General features: G+C 36.5%; 1 long non-coding RNA gene across 1 annotated transcript in view; it reads left to right on the forward strand.

Annotated features, from left to right (window-relative positions):
- The window catches only part of LOC132673370 (uncharacterized), a 65,516-nt gene that overhangs the window by 7,579 nt on the left and 35,557 nt on the right, over positions 1-22,380 (forward strand). The gene's annotated exons all lie outside the window — the stretch shown is intronic.

Consider the following 22,380-nt stretch of genomic DNA (forward strand, 5'->3'; position numbering starts at 1 on the left):
GACTGACACTAGGTTACTTGCCAGCTTCAAGAAAATATCTGTACAATGAGGTACACTGTAAAATACCTCCCCAAAACCAACCCCATGGCACATCCCTCTTAGGTGTGAGTTTGCCTCCAAGAATCCTAACTAAAAGGCCTAGCTTAAAGAAATAGGATTCTTTAGATCTAGAGAGTTGAGCACACACCTGCTTATTCTATATCTAAGAGCTATAGTCCTGAAAGTTGCAGATATCTAGCAAGATGAACAGTTTTACTAAAAACAACCTAAAATTACAATGGCCATTATGGGAAACATTATAATTAGATAAGATCACTTAAGAAGAATACTTGAAATTAATAGTCCCCAAATTAAATAGGATGGGATACTTATTTTAATTTGCATGCAGAAGTCTCCAAAAGTTTTCAAACTTCTAAAATAGTTTCAGTGGAAGATTCATTGCAAATGTCTAATAAAAAAATAGAGAAAATGTACCTAAAACAAAGATTATAAGACTTATATCTACTCTGAAGAGGCTATTAAACAGCTATCTCTCTTTTAAAAGTTTATTTATTTTGAGAGAGAATGTGAACAGGGGAGGGGGAGAGAGAGAGAGAGAGAGAGAGAGAGAGAGAGAGAGAGAGAAAGAAAGAGAAAATCCCAAGGTGGTCCCATGCTGTTTGCTCAGAGTCTAACATGGGGCTCGAACCCACAAACCATGAAATCATGACCTGAGTCTAAATCAAGAGTTGGATGCTTAATGGACTGAGCCACCAGGCACACCTCATGGCAGTAATTTTAAAACGGAAGCTATAAGGTCTCTGTATATCTGAACATACAGTTCATATGTGTCTGTATCTGTCTTGTAGATGTGTGATATTTTCTACCTCCAGATGGTATTGCCAAAATTAATTTGCTAAAGCTCTGTTTAATTGGCTTAAACAAACTAGCACTTACGTAAATTAGTGTACATAAAAGTTCTCAGAAATGTAATAGAAACTAACCCAGATGTTTTTCAGGTTCTTGTTGGTATGGTTTGAACTAGGGTCCGTGAGTCAATGGCCAAGAAAGAATTCTTGAAAAGTGCAAAAGGGTGTTTTTATTGTAACACTGGGACAAGACCCCTGTGCAGAAAGAGCTGCACTGGACTTGTGAGAAATGGCTGATTTTATACTTTGGAGTTGGGGGAAGTACAGACAAAGGAAGTTTCCAAAAGGATTTTCATCTGTTAAAGAAGACTTACAGGATCTTGGCTGTCTGGTTAATATTGTTAATATTAAGATTAGGTTGTCTTTTGCCTCTAGCAAAGTTTTATCATCATTGAGGCAGCTAAGCTCCTTGAGGAAGGTCACTCTGGCTGTCCCAAGTACTTGTCAATGGGCTATAAATCCTAAGGAGATTTAATTTTATCTATATTTCTTTTACCTTTATTCTCTACATCATTGTATTCTGGGATAATCTTCAGTAAATTAAAGTTAGCTCAATAAATTCACTGGTTTAATTAAAAGAGGCATGTCTTTAGAGTTATCAACATTGAATATAATTCTGATAAACAAATTTTATTCTACTAGTTAAATTTATTTACTAGTTAAATTCATGTAATATCATTTGCAATTTGTTAGCAAAAATAATTTAGAATTATAGTTGATTTTATCTGGTGTCTTATGAAGTTTTTATACATAATCTAAACATAATTGTTAAAAACGAGCAGATTGAACAGATAACGTTTTGGGTAGACTTTAAAAATTATTTCCCCAAATCTTCTTGGTAACTCAAAACGTTAAAGTTTTGCTAAGGGATGAATTAAATTTGTTGAATATTGGGATCATTTCCTAATAAAATAATAAAACGTTAATTACTAAACATAGATTTCTCTACTTTTGGCTTTTTATAACAGAGAAACTAAGATATTCGGATGTGTTAATGCTACATTGGAAAAGGCACATGCTTCTGGAAATTATGAAATGTATTCATAAATTTTCCAATGTAAAGAATGCTGGTATAAAGGTTCACAATTGCCTACTTCTAGTTTTCACTAGAAATTAAGGTTTCTAAGAGTTAAGAATTCTAATTAATATGTGATTAAAACAACTAGAAATAATAAGGGAAATATCTCCTTATGTTGTAGGATTTTTTTACCTCATTACCTGGGATTTGTTGTTTCACTGCTTTGAAAACTGAAGAGGTGGACACAGAATGAGCAGCAGGCAGAGGTTTATTAGAATATAAGATTAGAAAGGAAGAGTAGTAGGAAAGCTCTCTTTACAGAGAGGGGCATTCGAAGGTGAATACTTGAAAAAGTTTTGGGATGATGGGGGGTTTGTGGGGTCTGGAGCCGATGGCCAAGAAAGAATTCTTTAAGATGTCTTTGGTGCAAAAGGGTGATTTTATTAAAGCATGGGGACAGGATCCATGAGCAGGAAGAGCTGCACTGGAGTCATGATGGGTAACTCATTATATACCCTCAGGTTGGGAGGAGATCAGGGATAGAGTAAGTCTCTAAAGAATTTTGGAAACAAGGTTTCCAGGACCTTGAGGGGCTAGCTATTGCTAGCGAAACACCATTCATCAACATTTTAATAAAACCTCAGTCATAAGACCCTTCAGATGCATATTGGGGAGCTATAAACTTGGAGTGTGATTGCCAGCATATATCTTGGGGCAGTTAAGATAAAGGAGGTAAACTTACAGGATCCGTGAGGTTGGGACAATGTTAAGCCAAGGTTCTCTTTTGCCCCCAGCAAGTGTCATCACTGAGCTTCTAGAGGGAGGTCACTCTGCTGGTTTCAAGAACTTGTTAATGGGCTGTAGGCAGTAAGGGAATTTAATTTCTCATTTGCCTTAGTTTCCCACATTATCATGGCAAGCACTTAAACCCCTTTCCTTTGTTCTTGGGTAGCCAGGAGTGTACAAGGAGTATCACACATGTCCCACCTTGAGGGAAGGTTGGTTCTGGCTTGTGTTTTGCCCTCAGCCTGCCTCATGCTCAGTCATCATACCTATGGACAATAGGCAGGGGTCCTTGTTTTATAAGGTTCTGGTCACCACCACCCCACACCCCCACACCCTTCCTCCTTATTCCTTCTCAGGTTCTACTCTTATTGACTGGTTAGCTAGGTGCTGGGTTGTCCATTCCTGATTGACTCATTTCCATTGTATAAGGGGTGGTCTAAGGCCATACCTGTTTTTTGTGAATCATAGGTTTTATGATCTACTTATTTTTAGTGAGGTCTTTTGTCAAATTCCTGAGAAAAACCTAAGGGGGTGGTGTCTGTTACATTCTTAAGAGGAACCTTATGCCCCAGGGGGTTTGCTGTGGTCAGATACTCCCAGCATTGTTCCAAAATACGTGTTTTTCCCCACCATGGGACCTCAGGAAGTTTCCCTCTCTGCTTATTTTATCCTATCTTTTCCTATCATACCAAGAAAGTAGGATGTATTTTCGATATTAAAAGATACGAGAAATTGAGATGCAATTTTTGTTGAGGAAAAAGAAAGTAATTTTGTCCTAAAATGAGACTTGTTGTTTAAAGAGAAAATAGACAAAATCTGAATATAAAAAAGAAAATTGTAGAAAGTTTGTGAAAAAGGAAACTTTGGAAAATAATTTTATATGTGGTCAGTGATAAGGGACCATAAGGCAAGCTGACACCCTATAGCCACCCCCACCCATGGTATATGTGTGATATTCCTCAGGTACTCCTGGCTGCCCAAGAACAAAGGAAAGGAAAGAAAACAAACAGTTAACTGATAGAGATCACAGTCATACAGGACAATTTTCAAATATCTTAGTAAATTACAAGAAAAAGGCAATCTTATCAATAGCCTAATGTCTAGAAACGTGTAGCCCCAATATCACCCTCCCCTCCATAGTGATGTGGGGAACAAAGGCAAGAAGGAAATGGCAGGTAAAGTTAAATTTCTTTATAACCTGCAGCCCATTGACAAATAAATACTTGAGGCAAATAGAGTATAATATTTCTCCAGGAACCCCCTACTGTCATAATGTTAATCCCTTATTAGGGGGAAAACAACCTTAGCCTCACAAAAGCAAGGACTCAGGTATTTTAGGAGTCCTCTTTAGCATATATTTTTTTTCTCTTTAACATATGAAAGTCCTTCTGGAGGCCTCCCTCTTGCCTTTACTTCCCTCAAATTACATAGTATATAACCAGTCACTCTTCATAACCCCAGTGCAGCTCTTTCTGCCCAGGAGCCTGTCCTCTGTCTTTGTGCTTTAATAAAATCACCTTTTTTGCACCAAAGATGTCTCAAGAATTCGTTCCTGGCCATGGGCTACAGACCCCCACCATTCCAAAATCCCATCAGTCAGGAGGTTGGAATGAGTAAGTTTTAATATCAGAAGTAAACTTACAAAATTGGAATTTGGTTTTCTCCATTAAAAGGACAAAGTTGCTGGATTTTTGGTCTGCTTTTCTTAATAGATTATGAACATTTCTTTACCTTTTGAATGATTTGCCTAGAAAACAAATATTCTGTGTTTTATAAAAAATAATTTCCTGTGTCTACTGTCTTTATCAGGTCTTTGATTACCTAGGAAAACTGAGTTTTCCATATATGTGTGTGTGTGTGTGTGTGTGTGTGTGTGTGTGTGTGTGTGTATGTACGTATATATCTTTTTTCTTTTTAAAGTAATCTCTGTCCCCAATATGAGGCTCAAACTCATGACCCCAAGATCAATAGTTGCATGCACTACCAAGTGATAAAGCCAGGTACCCCTGAGTCTTCTTAATATTAAAAGAGCTAAATTTGGGGGATCTTGGGTGGCTCAGTTGGTTGAGCGTCCAACTTCACCTCAGGTCATGATCTCACAGTTCATGAGTTCATGCCCTGTGTCGGGCTCTGTGCTGATGGCTCAGAGCCTGGAGCCTGCTTGGGATTCTGTGTCTCCCTCTCTCTTTGCCCCTCTCCCGCTTGTGCTCTGTCTCTCTCTCTCTCTTTCAAAAATAAATGGATATAAAAAAAAAAAGCTAAATTTTGCTAATAGGTAATTAAGTTTTATAATGGTCTGTGATACTACTCAGGTCAGCACCTAAAAAATTTTTTTGTGTGCTATTTTTACAAACTTCCCCAAATCAAATTCTAAGTGAAGTCTTTTAGTCCTAGAAGAAACTGGAATTTTTCTAGAAATTTCCCTGGAACATTCCAAGGGATTTGTTAATAAACTAGGCTTATTTCATATGTTAAACTATATGGGAAGTATTGTCAAATAAGAACTAATACTATTCTTTTTTTATGTTGTTTTTGTATAAATATATAAGAGTTCTAGAAATTATGTGAAATTCCTAGAAATATGTGTCCTGGTATGTTACCACTTGAAAATATTCTTTCACCTTCTGAAGTGTCTCATCAAAAATGAGACTCATATTAAAAGGACTAAACTTGAGTATCAAGGAAATGCTTTAGCTGACTTTCATGCAGAGGCAGCAGCAACAGAATCTATAAAGATTGTGGCATATGTGGATGAAGTCTATTCTGCCTCTGCAGAAAATGACCCTTTGATGCCAGACTTTTACCATCCTGATGTCCTTGCCCATGGCAACAGCCTACTTCTAAAACAAAGAAATTAAGATGGGCAAACAATAGTTGTAAATTAAATGAACAATTAAGGCTATGGGGGGTTGGGGTGCCTGGGTGGCTCAGTTGGTTGGGCATCCGACTTCGGCTCAGGTCATGATCTTGCGGTCCGTGAGTTTGAACCCTGTGTCAGGCTGTATGCTGACAGCTCAGAGCCTGGAGCTTGCTTCAGATCTTGTGTCTCCCTCTCTCTCACTGCCCCTCCACTGCTCACATTGTCTCTCTCTCTGTCTCTCAAAAATAAACATAGAAAAATTAAATTAAGGCTATGGGAAACCCAAGATGACTGCACAGTTCTTTCTGGCTCCCTGGCATGCCCCATTTTTTTGGTGTTTACATTTTTTTAACCACTCTCATGCATTCAAGATGTCTCAAATTATTAATAGACATTGAAGGGAAGACTTTTATAAAATTGCAAAAATAGTCTACCAATGATGTCTGACCTGTCATGTTCATAATCCTGGAGAAACTTGTTTTTTTCCAAGAGGATTCACACTTCCTCCCTTTGGACCCTTTGGATACCTGAAGCTGGACTTCATTCAACTGTCTCTTAGTATAGTTTACCAATATGTTCCTGTTCTTTTTTGTGTGTTTTCCACATAGATTGAAGCTTTCTTTTCCTATAAGGCTGATATCCTCATGGTAGCTAAGAAAACTGCTAGAAAATGTGTTTCCTACTTAACATACCTTCCATGATCTCTGATGACCAAGGCACCTACTTCACGGAGAAAAATCACATGAGCCTTAATGGAAATCTTGAAAACTTTTTGGAATTATCACTGTTCATATCATTTCAATCATCAGACAAGGTTGAGAGAACTAATGGGATCCTCAAACTGAACATTTCTAAACTTGCCAAAACTACTGGACTTCTCTGTCTTAAGGTATTGCCCTTGGTCTTACTATTAGAAGCTTTCCTTTGGGAAGCATAAACTCATACCACATTATATAGTCACAGGCAGACTGATGTCTGTTGGCATACAGCCTTCTGTAGATCCCTTGTTTTCTCATGCTAGTATGACCAACTACAGTAAATCTTCCATGTCTTATGCTGAAACCTGTCAACAGGTTATAGAAGACTTTCTGGATCCCAACTCAGAGGAACCTGTTGGGCACAGTCTAAAGCCTGGTGACTGGGTATTCTGGAAACATTATCAAAGGAAGACAGTTCTTGAGCTCAGCTAAAAGGGACCTTACCAAGTTCTCCTAACCACTGATACTGTTGTGAAACTATAAGACACTGGAGACCTCTGAATCACATTGACAAGGAGGAGAAGTAGGTGACATCAAGGTAAACTGATTCTGCCCATGACAATAGATCAACTGCAGATTTTAAAGATGAAACCCTTTCCCCTTGTTTTCTTTTCCTGTACTTTGGCATTTGCCTGGAAAGATAATGCCATCATCTATATCTCCCAGGCCATTGCTAAGAGGGGGTAATCTAGAATTTATTTCAGGCTAGGAGAAAATCTAATTGTGCCCCTAACTTTTCACAAGCAAAATAAGATCTCTCATTGGTTGACTCCCCTGAATTTACATTGTTGAGTTAGAAAGGACCTATTGAGGTTTTCATGATTAGGATTCTTTCTGTTTGTCAGGTCTCTATTTCCCTGGTTAGGGCTAAATGTAAATGAGGCTATGACCAACAAACTCTCCTTAATTCTTAATTATTGCAGAACCATCTGCTGAAGTAATGGTGGCCCCAAAAAGGTCTTTAGACTCTCTGGCCAAAGTTCTTGATAATAGGATAGCCCATAATTATCTTTCCGCTGAGCAAGGAGGTGTTTGAGCTGTGGCCAACACCACTTGCTGTATCTGGATTAACACTTCTGGGGAAGTTAAAACTTCATTATATTAAATCATGGAGCAAGCCACTTGGCTTAAAAAGTTCACTTCTTCAAGGAAGTCTTTCTTTTACTTTTGATTTAGGTTTATGAATTCATGATTACACTTATGTCTTGGGGACTATGGCTTTGAAGTGCACTCTGAACATTGGGAACTATTCTTATAATCTCCTTGGCATATTGTATCCTCTCAAAAACTTGAAATGCATGTTTGTAACTGCTAACTACCAAGCAGATGATCTTCCTGAGAGTGAAACCTTGGAGGAGAAGCCAAGAAAATGACTGACTTAAAGAATTTGAACCTGAAACCATGACTTGTGAATATCATGGAGGTTAAGCATGACATATGGCTACCACACTGAAGGAAAAACACAAATTGCAAGAATTTTAGAGCAGTAGCTAAGAGCGGTGCTGATGCCTTACATTTTTATCACATCTCTTAGTTAAACTGAGTCTGATCAATGGCGGGGGGAGGGGGGGAATTGTTAAAAAGAAAACCACAGGCCCAAAATGGTTTCACTTAGGCTGTCACCAAATCAAAGCTTAATGTATAACCTACTTGGAGTTTTAACCTCCCCCAGAAATTTAGTCTTAAGTAATCAAGAGTTTTCTCTTAAGCATCAATTAGGTAGTCTGTCACATGCACCCTCTCAGCCCCGGAAAAGAAGATGAGGTAATCTGCCTAAGCTCCCCTAAGGGAAGGTAAACCTGTCTGGAACAATCCTTTCTTTTCTTTTGCTAATAACTTCTTGCTTCAGCCCCCTACCTATAAAAACCTGCTTGTTAGATCGGATGCTGCCTGATTATTAAGTGATTCATGAATCACTTAATAAAGCCAATTAGATCTTCAAATTTACTCAGTTGAATTTTTTCATTAGCAGTTTATTCTAATCAAGGGAGCAACCCCACTATTCTACTGAAATTGCCCTTTTCAAGGTAACTAATGACCAACACATTGCTAAATCCAATGGTAATTTCTCAGATCTTATGCTACTTGATCTATCAATATCACTAAACACAATTATTTACTCTCTGCTGTAAAAACAACCAAAACAAAGCACAACTCCCAAACTAAGCTCCCTTCATTTGACTTACTGGGTACCACACTTGCAATGTTTTCCATCAGTCATTCTGATCACTCTCTTTGTTTCTTTTGCTGGTTCCTCCTTATCTCCCTGACCTCCAAATGTTGGAGTTTCTTTTTACTCTACCCATCCTACAGGTAATTTATCAAGTTTCATGGCTTTTAAAACCATCCATATATTGATGCCTCCTAATTTAGTATCTCCAGCCTATACCTCTTTCCTATATCTAACCTCTTGCTTTGATACCTCCTCCATGTTATATAATAATCATCAAAAACATAACTTGTTTAAAACTGAGCTCTTGGGGCTCCTGGGTGACTCAGTCGGTTAAATGTCTGACTCCTGATTCCAGCTTAGGTCATGATCTCAGAGTTCATGGGTTCAAGCTCCACATCGGGCTCCATGTTAAGAGCACTGAGCCTGCTTGGGATTCTCTCTCTCCCTCTCTCTGCCCCTCCCATACTTGCTCACTCTCTCTCTCTCTCTCTCAAAAATAAGTAAAATAAATAAATAAATAAAACTGAGCTCTTGATATTCTTTAAAACTCTCAAGTTTTTTCCATCTCAGTTACTTTTGATTTCTCTTTATCTTTTATACCCCATGACTTTCCATTCAACAAACCCTTATTGTACCTTCAAAATGTATCAAAAATTGGACCATTTTTCTCCATCCCCACTGTTACCACCCTTGTTAAAGCCACCATGAACTTTCTGAAATTGCAGTGGCCTTATGGCCATTCTACTTTTGTCCTTGCCCCTTGAGCAGACACAAAAAGGCTCAACAATTATTCCATGTGTTCTTCATTTCCCAACTCCCTTGTTCTTAGGTATGACTATGCAGTTCATTCTGGTCAATGGGCTGTTAGTGAAAGCAACATGTGTCAATTCCAGACCATAGCATGGAAGAGTAGATGTGAAAGCAGTGATCATGGGGACCACACATTGAGATTATAGAGATAAGGTAAACATAAGTAGACAGGTAAACATAACAGAATACACAGTCACCATTTAAATGACAACTGCCTTACAAAATTACTTGACTCCCACCAAACTTTCCATAATTAAGAAATATCTTTTATTATGTTAATGCACTGATAGTTTAGGGTTATTATTTTTTTTAACCATAGCAAAGCAAATTCTATTATGAATAAAAATACACTCTGATGGTTGATTTTATGAGTCAACTTGACTGGCCACAGGATGCCCAGGTTAAACATTATTTCTTGGTTTGTCTCTGAGGGTGGTTTTAGATGCGATTAGCATTAGATGTGGTGGACTCAGTAAAGTGGTTTGCCTAGTCTAATATTGGTGAGCATCATACAATCCCTTGAGAGCTTGAATGGAACATGAAGTATATGGTGGAAGAGTCTGTCCCTTTTTTTCCTGCCTTACTATTGAGCTGGAATATCTCACCTCTGGCCTTTACTGGGAATTATACCATTACCTTCCCTGGTTCTCAGACACTCAAATTTGGAGTGATTTATATACCCAGCATTCCTGGATCTCTAGCTGACAGAAGGAAAATCATGGGACTTTACAGCCTCCATACTCACATGAGCCAATTCCTCAAAATAAGTATTTTCTCTATGTGAATATATAGCTTTTATTTATTATAAGATTTTAAATTTGCTTTATATACATATTGAAGAATATATGTTATATTATATATTAGTCTTATAATAAGAGTATATTTGGGGAGGGGAAGATAGCAGAGGAATAGGAGGACCCTAGGTTGGCCTCATCCCACAAATGCAATTATGTAACTATCAAAGCATACTATCTATCTCAGAAATTGATCTGAAGACTGGAAGAACAAACACCACAATTACAGGTAGAAAACAGGCCACATTGAAGAAGGTAGGAAGTGCAGAGATGTGGCTTGGGAGAGAAATGGATTGTGGTCACTGTGGTGAGGAGGGATCCATGGTTATGGAGAAGCTTGAGAGACTAACACACAAGAGAGTGCATGGGGAAAATGAATCTCCATAGCAAATTGGCTTGGAAAGTGAGAGACCCTGAATTTTGTAAGTTCCTGCAACCTGCAGGGCTTAAAGCCTGGAGTTTTAAAGGTCAGTGTGCTTGGCTCTAAGAGAGCTTGGAGGACATTGGGACTGCTCTTAGAAAGAAGACAGGCAAACAGCGCATAGACATACAACATAGAAGCAGTCATCTGTTCTATGTTCTATGCTTGGGGCACAGAGTGGCCCATCTTGCTCATCTTGGAGTGTTTCCCAGAGAGGCAGCATTCACAGAGAAAACACTCCAGGAATAAAGGAATTGACAGGCACCTTTTCCCTCTATCTGCCCTTTAGCATAAACACAGAATCACCTGCAGGAACCAGTGCAGTGCTGGCTCTCCCTACATAACTTGCATACACCCCCACCCCACACCATGTTCTGTAAGAAACACCCTTCTTAGTCATGCATGCCTCAGTCCCTTTACTGTGGACCCCCACCCCCAGAAGATTGGCCCATACCCCTGCCAACACTGCATATCCTGACCTTAGAGTTTTTCAGGATCTTGGTTCCAGCAGCAGGTCTCATTTCACAAGCAGACCAGGGCCCACCTAATTAAAATATGCCACATTTAGGCCAGGGACCAAATACTGCCCACAACAGTCAGAGAACCTCTGTTGGTGACTGACCTGAAGGATAAAGCAACCATGACACAACAGCAGAGTGCACACAGCACAACTGGATATACTTCTGGAAGCACCAGTCCTTGGGGAACAAGGAACACTATACTCCAGGGCACTCTAAGACCTCTTCTTCATAAATCCATTACCCTCAAGAACAGGAGGTATAGCTGACTTCTCTAACACACAGAAACAGGCACAGTGACTTAGACAAAATGAGAAGACAGAGGAATTTGTCCCAAATGAAATAACAAAATAAGGCCATGGCTGGAGATCTAACCAAAGGATATCAGATATAAGTAACATGCCTGATGGGGAATTTAAAGTACATGATCCTAAATGTCGTCACTGGACTTTAAAAAAGAGTGGAGGACATCAGTGAGACCATTAACACAAAGATAAGGAAGGAAATAGAAATAAAGGACTCAATAAACTAAATGAGAAACACACTTGATGGAGTGAACAGCAGACTGGAAGAAGCAGAGGAATGAATTAATGACTGGAAGACAGTAATAGAAAGTAATCAAGCTGAACAAAAGAGAAAAATAATTTTGCAAAATGAGAATAGTTAGGGAATTCAATGACTCAATCGAATGTCCAGAAGAAGAAGAGAAAGAAAAGAGGACCAGAGAGTTTATTTGAAGAAATAAAACTTCCCTAATCTAAGGAAGGAAACAGATATCCAGATCCAAGTGACACATAGAACCCCCAACAAAAGCAGACTCACACCAAGACATATTGTGAGTAAAATGGAAAAATATAGTGATAAAGAAAGAAATATTAAAAGAAGCAAGACACAGGCACCTGGGTGGTTCAGTTGGTTAAGCGTCCAACTTCACAGTTCATGAATTTGAGCCCTACATCAGGCTTTCTGCTATCAGCACAAAGCCCACTTTAGACCTCTGTCTTCCCCTCTCTGCCCTTCCCCTCCCCCAAAAAATAAACATTAAAAAAAAGAAGAAGACAAAAGAAGACAGTTACACACAAAGGAAATCCCATAAGGCTATCAGCAGATTTTTCAGCAGAAACTTTGCAAGCCAGAAAGGAGCAACAAGATGTATTCAAAGTACTGAATGGGAAAAACCTGCAGCCAAGAGTACTTTATGCAGCAAGGCTATCATTCAGAAGAGAAGGAGAGATAAAGAGTTTCTCAAACAAAAGTTAAAAGAATTCTTGATCATTAAACCAGCCCTGCAAGAAATATTAAAGAGGACTGTTAGAGTGGAAAGGAAAGAACAAAAATGACAGTATGAAGGTAGGAAACACAAAGGAGTGAAAAATGAGTATTTCGCTTAAAAACTCCATCATGGAACTCACAAAACAAAAGGATGCAAATCTGACACCATATACCTAAAATATGGGGAGGAGAGGAGTAAAGAATGGGTTCAAACTTAAGCAACTGTCAACATAATATAGACTACTATGGGGCACCTGGGTGGCTGAGTTGGTCAAGGGTCTGACTTTGGCTCAGGTCACGATCTCTGGGTTTTGGGTGCGGGCTTTACATCAGGCTCTGTGCTGACAGCTGGGAGCTTGGAGCCTACTTTGGGTTTTGTGTCTCCCTCTCTCTCTGCCCCTACGTGACTCATGCTCCCAAAAATGAATAAACGTTAAAAAAAATTAAAAAATGTATAGACTGCTATATGTGGAAGATGTTATTACAAACCTAATTGTAGCCACAAGTCAAAAACCACTAACAAATACACAAAAATAAAGAGAAAAAAATTCAAATATATTATGAAGGGAACCAACAAACTATGAAAGAGAAAAGGACAAGAAAGGACCAGAGAAAATCTTTGGAAACAACCACAAACAAGTAATAAAATGGCAGGCAATAAATATATATCTATCAATAGTTACTTTGAATGTAAATGGACTAAATGTTTCAATCAAAGACATAGGGGTGACAGAATGGATAAAATAACAACACCCATCTATTGCTCCCTACAAGAAACTCATTTTTTACCTAAGCACACATGCAGATTGAAAGTAAGGGGATATAGGGGCACCTGGGTGGCTCAGTCAGTTAAGTGGCTGACTTGGGCTCAGGGCATGATCTCACGGTCTGTGAGTTCAAGCCCTGCATCAGGCTCTGTGCTGATAGCTCGGAGTCTAGAGCCTGCTTCTGTTTCTGTGTCTCCCTCTCTCTCTGTCCCTCCCCCATTCATGCTCTGTCTCTCTGTCTTTCAAAAATGAATAAATGTTAAAAAAAATTAAAATAATAAAGAAAGGGGATGGAAAACATTTATCATGCAAATGGATGTCAAAAGAAAAAGTAGCAATACATATATTGGACAAAATAAACTTTAAAACAAAGACTGTAGAGATACAGAGGATACTATATAATAAAGGGGACAATCCAACAAGAAGATAACAATTGTAAATATTTATACACCTAACAGGGGAATTAACATAAAGGAATTAATCAACAATAATATAATAATAGGGGACCTTAACCCCACTTATATCAATGGACAGATTCTCTAAACCGAAAATCAACAAGGAAACAATGCCTTTATATAACACACTGGACCATATGAATTTAACAGTTATATTCAGAACTTTCCATCCTAAGACAGTGGAATACACATTCTTTTCAAGTGCACATGGAATATTCTCCAGAATAGATCACATATTAGGCCTCAAAAGATGCCTCAACAAATTTTAAAAGATGAAAGTCATACATGCATCTTTTCCAACCACCACAGTATGAAACTAGAAGTCGAATACAAGAAAAAATCTGAAAAGACCACAAATATATGGAGGTTAAATAACATGCTATTAAACAATGAATGGGTTAACCAGGAAGTAAAAGAAGAAATAAAAAAGTACCTGGAAAAAAATGAAAATGAAAACACAGTGGTTCAAAATCTTTGGGAGGCTCTAAGAGGGAAGTTTATAGTATTACAGTTCTACTTCAATCAGCAGGAAAAGTCTCAAACAACCTAACCTTACACCTACAGGAGCCAGAAAAAGAACAATAAGTAAAACCTAAAAACAACAGAAGGAAGGAAATAATGAAGATTACAGCAGAAATAAATGATACAGAAACTAAAAACAAATAGTAGAACAGATCAATGAAACTAGGAGCTGGTTCTTTGAAAAAAATCAAGAAAATTGGTAAACATCTTGCCAGACTCATCAAGAAAAAAAAAGAGGAATAACCAAAATAAATAAAATCACAAATGAAAAAGGAGAAATAACAACAAACACCATTGAAATACTAGCAATATTAAGAGAATATTATGAAAAAATATATGCCAACAAATTGGACAACCTGGAAGAAATGGATAAATTTCTAGAAACATATAAACTACCAAACCTGAAACAAGAAATTTTCAAATATAAATTTTTAACAGACTATTTCCCAGCAAAGAAATTGAATCAGTAATCAAAAAACTCCCAACAACCAAAAGTCCAGGATCAAATGGCTTCACAGGCGAATTTTACCAAATATTTGAAGAGTCGATACCTATTCTTCTCAACTACTCCAAAAAATAGACACAGAAGGAAAACTTCCAAATTCATTATATGATGCCAGCATTGTCCTGATACCAAAACCAGATAATGATACCACACACACACACACACACACACACACACACACACACACACACACACAGAGAGAGAGAGAGAGAGAGAGAGAGAGAGAGAGAGAGAGAGGAACTACAGGGCAGTATCTCTGATGAACATGCATGCAAAAATCCTCAACAAAATAATAGCAAACCAAATCCAACAATACATTAAAAAAAAAAACATTCACCATGATCAAGTGGGATTTATTCCTGTGTTGTGAGAGTGTTTTAATATTTGTAAATCAATCAATGTGATACATCACATCAATAAGAGAAAATATAAGAATGATATGATAATTTCAAAAGCATAAAAGCATTTGACAAAGTACAGCATCCATTCATGATAAAAATTCTCAACAAAGTAGGTTTAGAGGGAACATACCTCAATATAATAAAATCCATATATGAAAACCCCCTAGCTAACATCATCCTCAATGGGGAAAAACAGAGAGCCTTTCCCCTTAGGCCAGGAGCAAGACAAGGATGTCCACTGTTACCACTTTTATTCAATGTGATACTAAAGGTCCTAGCCATAGCAATCAGACAACAAAAAGAAATGAAAGGTATCCAAATAGGTAAGGAAGTAGTGAATAGTATCCAATAGTATCCAATAGTAAGGAATAGTGAAATCAAACTTTTACTATTTGCAGATGACATGATACTCTATATAGAAAACCCAAAAGACTCCACACACACACACATAAAACTACTAGAACTAATACATGAATTTAGTAAAGTCACAGGATATAAAATCAATCTATAGAAATCTGTCACATTTCTATACATCAATAATGAAGCAGCAGAAAGAGAAATTAAGGAATCAATCCCATTTACAATTGCACCAAAAACAATAAGATACCTAGTAATAAACCTAACCAAAGAGGTAAAAGACCTACAGTCTGAAAACTATAAAATACTGAAGAAAAAAATTGAAGGCAGCATAAAGAAATGGAAAGAGTTCATGCTCATGGATTAGAAGACCAAATATTGTTAAAATGTCTATACTGCCCAAAGCAATCTACACACTTAATCCATCCCTATCAAAATACCACCAGCATTTTTCACAGAACTAGAACAAACAATCCTAAAGTTTGTATGGAACCACAAAAGACCCCAAATAGCCCAAGAAATCTTGAGAAAGACAAGCAAAACTGGAGGCATCACAATTCCAGACTTCTCATTATATTATAAAGTGGTCAAAATATTATGGTACTGGCACAAAAAAAAAAGGATACATAGATCAATGGAACAGAATAGAGAACCTAGAAATCAACCCATGAACCAATGGTCAATTAGTTTTCAACAAAGCAGGCAAGAATATGCAATGGGAAAAAGTCTCTTCAACAAATGGTGTTAGGAAAACTGGACAAGTACATGCAAAAGACTGAAACTGGACCACTTTCTCACACTGTGAACAAAAATAAATTCAAAATGGAAGAAAGACATAAATGTGAAAGGTGAAACCATAAAAATCCTAAAAGAGAAGTGGTAATTTTCCTGACACTGGCCATAGAAACATGTTTCCAGATAATGTCTCCTGAGACAATAGAAACAAAGCAAAAATAAACTATTGGGACTACATCAAAATAAAAAGCTTCTGCACAGTAAAGGAAACAATCAGTAAAACTAAAAGACAACCTACTGAATGGGAGAAGGTATTTGCAAATGACCTATCTGATAATGGCTAATCCAAAATATATAAAAAAACTTCCATAACTCAACACCAAAAAAGCACAAATAATCCAATTTAAAAATGGGCAGAAGAGAAGAACAGATATTTTTCCAAAGAAGACATCCACATGGCCAACAGACACATGAAAAGATGCTCAATATTACTAATCATCAGGGAATGCAAATCAAAACCACAGTGAGATATTACCCCACACCGGTCCAAATGGCTAAAATAAAAAACACAAGAAACAGGTATCAACAAGAATATGCCAAAAAAGGAACCCCTGTACACTGTTGGTGGGAATGCAAACTGGTGCAACCACTCTGGAAAATGGTATGGAGTTTCCTCAAAAAATTAAAAATAAAACTGTCCTACAATTCAGTAATCACACTACTGGGCATTTACCCAAAGACTACTACTAGATATAAAACTAGATATAAAAACACTAAGGTGAAAATATATAGGCATCCATATGTTTATTGCAGCATTATTTATAATGGTCAAAAATATGGGAGGAATCCAAGTTTCCATCAGTAGGATGAATGGATAAAGATGAGGTGTTTTATATATATGCAATGGACTATTAATCATTAAAAATGAAATCTTCCATTTGCAACAGTGTGGGTGGATCTATAAGGTATAATGATAAGTGAAACGTCAGAGAAAGACAAATACCATATGATTTCATTCGTACTTAGAATTTAAGAAACAAAACAAATGAAGAAAGGAAAAAAGACACACACAAAAAAACAGATTCTTAAGTATAGAGAACAAACTGATGGTTACCAAAGGGAAAGTAAGTAGGGGGATGAGTAAAATAGACGAAGACGATTAAGAGTATACTTATGGTGATGAGCACAGAGTAATGTACAGAATTGTTGAAGCCACTACATTGTACACCTGAAACTAATATAACAGTGTGTGTTAATTACACTGGAATTAAAATAAATGAAAAAGTAAATTTTAGTTAAACTCTACCTTAACCCCAAATTGATAAGACCACTGGCTCTACCTTTGTTTTGGTGAAATCCTTGCATTTCTTGCTAATGTATAATTTTTTGGCAGCAAATACACCTACGTTTGTCAGACTAGAGATGTGGTACAGTTTGGTGGTCTTTGAACAGATTTATTAACCATTTTTGAACAACATTTTCTCTCCCCAACAGTCTCAAGGACATTTAAAAAGACATAGACCAACCACAATGACAGATGGAAACTAGCATGTAACTGAGTTGTTACAGGAAGCTGTGTAAGAAAGCAGAGAAGAAAAAAAATAAAGAGACTAATTTTAATGTCCCTAGTCCTTTTAGTTGCTCCATTATTTGACTCTAATTTATGTTTCACCCTTCCATGCACCTTATTACATAGTAAAGTGTATTTACTCTTTCTTGAACACATTCACGTATTCTCTGTGTACTTAAGTATGCTTGTGTATGCTGGCCCCTAGTGATGAGTTTCTTGGTCTTCATACAAATACAAACTTTGATGCCCTATATACTTTGTAACTTCTACTATGACACCTATAGTTTCCTTTGTATTACAGTTATTTGTAAGTTTGATTATTAGATTAAAAAATTTTTTTAAAGATTTTTATTTTTAAGTAATCTCTACACCCAACGTAGGGCTTGAACTCAGAACCCTGAGACCAAGAGTTGCATCCTTTCCCTTCTGAGCCAGCCAGCACCCCTGATTTTTAGATTCATAATTGTGACTTACCTGGAAAGTTGCAATAACCTTCTGATCAATTTCTTTTGTTTTCACTCTATACATCCTACAAGCTACTCTGTTCACAGCAATTAGTGTGATCTTTAAAAGACATAAATTTGAGGGGCACCTGGGTGGCTCAGTCAGTTAAACATCTGACTTCAGCTCAGGCCATGATCTTCCGGTTCCTGAGTTCGAGCCCCGTGTCAGGCTCTGTGCTAACAGTACAGAACCCGGAGCCTACTTTGGATTCTGTTTCCCTGTCTTTCTGACCCTCCCCTACTCTTTCTCTCTCTCTCTGCCTCTCTCTCAAAAATAAATAAACGTTAAAAAAAGACAAATTTGATTATGTTATTTCCCTGTTGGAACCTTTCAATTGGTTTCCCATCACACTTGGAATATAAAGTCCTTACCATGTCCTCTAAAGCTTTTTAAGGTACTTCTGTAATCTCATATAATCCTACTATGTTTTTTATGCACTCCCCTTTAGTCACCCTTGTTTCATATGGGGAGGGGAGTGGGAGGGTGGAGACAAAGAATGAAAAATAGAATCCTTCCTAATGGCGTTTGTGTTTTCTACCTCTCTAGCATTCTTCTAGATGCTCATATCACTCACATTTATTCAATGTCTATTCAGATGTCCTTTCCTCAGAGAGGATTTTCCTGGAAATAGTGTACCTCCTCACCTTCCCATCACTAATCACTTATCCTGATGTATTATATTTTGGGCATATAACAGCCTATGCATTATACATTAGTGCTCATATATATGAGTGTGTTCATGCGTGTGTGTGTTTATGATATAAGTTTTAAGAAGTTAAGTGTGTTTGTCTTGTCTTTTTAGTATTTGCTTCTTCACAGGCCAAAAATAATGAATTTTTTAAAAATGTTTACTTATTTTTGAGAAAGAAAGAGCATGCAGGGCAGGAGCAGAGAGAGAGGGGGACAGAGGATCCAAAGCAGGCTTTGTGCTTAGAGCAGAGAGCCTAATGTGGGGCTCAAACTCATGTACTGTGAGATCATGACCTGAGCCAAAGCCAGACACTTAACCGACTGAGCCCCCAGATGCCCCCAAAATAGTGAATTAATGAGTGCTTTCCAATCATATATTTGTCTTTCTTGCATATATCAAAGTTTCAGTTTTAACCACCACGTTCAGAAGTGTTTAAAAACACAGATTTGAGAGTGAAACAGTCTGGGTTTATATTCCTGTTCTGTGTGACCTAGGGGAAGTAATGTGACTTTCTGCCTCAGTTTTCTGATCAGTAAAATGTAGAAAATATCTTCCCCATAGTCTTTTTATGAGTATTATATGAATTAATCTGGCACAGAGTCAGTGCTTCATTGTTATATTTGATGCATTTTTTTACCTTAATTGGTGATTGAGTAACATCTGTCTTCCTCATGAGACTTTTAGGAACCATATTGTCTTTTTTTTCCTCACCACCGTATCCCAAGATTCCAGTTCATAATAGAAACTCTATAAATTCTGTTGAAAAAAGAAAAAACAATGGTATAAGTTTTAAGGTAATGAATGCATATTTGTATGCACTGAATGCATTCTCGTATTCTGTAGTTACTAGTAATTGACAGTAGATGGCAAACTTGTTTTAGGCAAGGCAAATGTTGCTGGCATCAGGCCTCGTGAAACCGAGTGAAAGTGCAAGAGAGGGGGAAATGTCATATGTATGTTTTTTAGGTTGGCAGGATGATAGGAAGATGAAAGTTTAATAATAAAATAAGAATAGTTGCCTATATTTTATTCTGCTTTATTCCATTGTATGTTCTACCCTTCTGACCAGCTTCTTTTGCAGTGATGATTTTTAGCATTTCTGTCATTCTACTAGCTCCTTGTTGCATTATTCATAATTATCTATTAAAAAACAGTGTTTAGAAAGTTTTATTATAGTATTTATTATTAACAAAAGTTTCCTTTAAAACCTATGCCTGCTGGTTCTAAAAATCCATTATGATTTTGGCTGAGACATGAGTTACTCTATATCTTATACCCTCCATTTCTCATTCTTATACAAGAACTTTAACTTTTATTTTGATTATTGGTCACTCACACTGATGTGAACCATATGTCATTTTTGTTTTCTTCTAGCTACTAATATATCATCTTGGGAAAATAAATTGTGGGGTTCAATGCCATTGTGTTTGTTCAACTTTACTTTTGTTTAACAAAATTATTAACAGGCACCTGGTATAAAAGAAAGAAAAGAAAGTGTTGAAGAGCCTACAAATAAATGATCAAATTTTTTGATTCTGAAAATTAATTTTATAAATATCCATTAATTAAAATTGGTTAAATATATGCAGATGCTCTGGTAAAATAAATTTACTAAAATATATTCAAAATGTGGACATGTAAAATGAATAATAGTACTTTAAGAGAGTGGTCTTATTATTTTTCCCTTTGTAATGTGATGTGAAATGTTGTTGGCTATAAGAAAGAAACTTGATTAACTTTCTTTCAACTGCTGAAGAAATGATTTTTTTTCTTCCTTTTCTATGCTTAGTAAGAAGGGTGATTATCTATTACTCAACTGTCTCAATTACAGTGGCTTAGAATGAAAGGAATATAAATTATTTAATTATTAATATTAATTTTTTACACCTTGCTACCATTAGCAATGTTGGAAGGAATTCAGACATATTAAAAGTCTTTCTCAGTTTAAACGATTCAAAGTGGAAAAACACATTCAGTACAGTGATTTCTTACATCATGGGAAGACTTGTAGCATGAATTCTGAGTCTTGCATTGACTTCTGCCTCTCTCTAATCTCTCTACTCTATTGTCTTTCAAACCTGACTCATAAAATTATTTTATATTCAACTTGAGAGAGGATTTATGAGTTGAGCTATTATACTAAGAAGGCTTCCCCCAAGTAAATTTTTCAAATATATGACTGTCCCACAAATATCCCAGATTAAGTCACCTTAACAACTCACATATTTAAAAAACAACTATACCATCCTGGAAATTAATAAGTTAATATTTTCTAAAAGTAGTATATATTTATATTGAACTGTGCTGATTAGCAAATGAAAGAATGATAAAATATAACCCCATCAACTATTGATAAAGTCTGTTAACAGTTTGTATATTCCTTTTACTTGTTTACCTATTTTATATACATGTATTTGTAAAAATTGAAGTTTATCATTCATATTACTTTGTAATTCTTAGTAATGTATTACAAACATCTTATATAATTATATACTGTTCTTCAAATCATGTTTTATAGTATCCCAATGCATGAATTCAACCCATCCCTTTATTATTTTCCCTTAATATATATCGAATATACTATTAGATAGGTATAAAATAACATATCTAATATAAATGTTATAGAGCCTAGTAATAATAAAAAGGACATCCATGAATCTGCTACCTCACTTCTAAATTAAAACATTGCCTAACAATGACCACTATACATTGACAAATTCCTCAGTGTATATAATACCATGTGAGCAAGTACAGCTGAACAATGTAGGTTGGGTTCCAGCACTCACAGTTCTGCCCCTGTAGAATTTTTTGCATCTACTTGAGGTCAGCTTTTTCCTTCTTGCCTTTATCTGGTGTCTTGTTTTGATCTGTAACACGAGTAACAATTTGGATAAGGATAGGCAGGCATGTAGGTATCACATCTCCCCCAAATAAATAGTTTTCAAAAACATCATCTTCATCCAAATTTAGCAAAGATTCATTTTCATAACGGAGACTACCTATATCAATGCAGCTCCTTTCACAGTAAAGAAAGCACTTACAATATTATATGAAACAACTATCTTGTTATATTTTTTAAAATTTATTTATTTTGAGAGAGAAAAAGCATGAGCAGGGGCAAAGCAGAGAGAGACAGAGAAAATCCCAAACTCATGCTGTCGGCACAGAGCTCAACACACATGGGGCTCTCTGAGCTGAAACCAAGAATCCAATGCTTAACCTAATGAGCCACCCAGGCACCCCTGACTTGTTGTCTTTTTAAACTTTTCATTCCAGAATAGGATCTTTGCTTTACCTTTTCTTAATCAAAAGCCTCATTTAAAGTAAATTTTCTCTACTTCTAGAAAAAAGGATTTTTTTTTTTTTTTTTTTGGCTTAAAGGGTTCTTTTGCTTCTATCATGTTTTAAACAGTTTTAACTATTTTTAGATAATTTTAGATAAACCAAGTTTATAAAGTCAGAGAAAATAGCTATTTCTTAAGATTAAAAATGATATCTTATTCTCTTCTGGGTAATTTTTATAGTATAGCTAACCAATCAAAGCGTGGCAGTCAA

Source organism: Panthera onca, chromosome C1, assembly GCF_046562875.1.
Source record: "Panthera onca isolate mPanOnc1 chromosome C1, mPanOnc1 haplotype 2, whole genome shotgun sequence".
In the NCBI taxonomy this organism is placed as follows: domain Eukaryota; kingdom Metazoa; phylum Chordata; class Mammalia; order Carnivora; family Felidae; genus Panthera; species Panthera onca.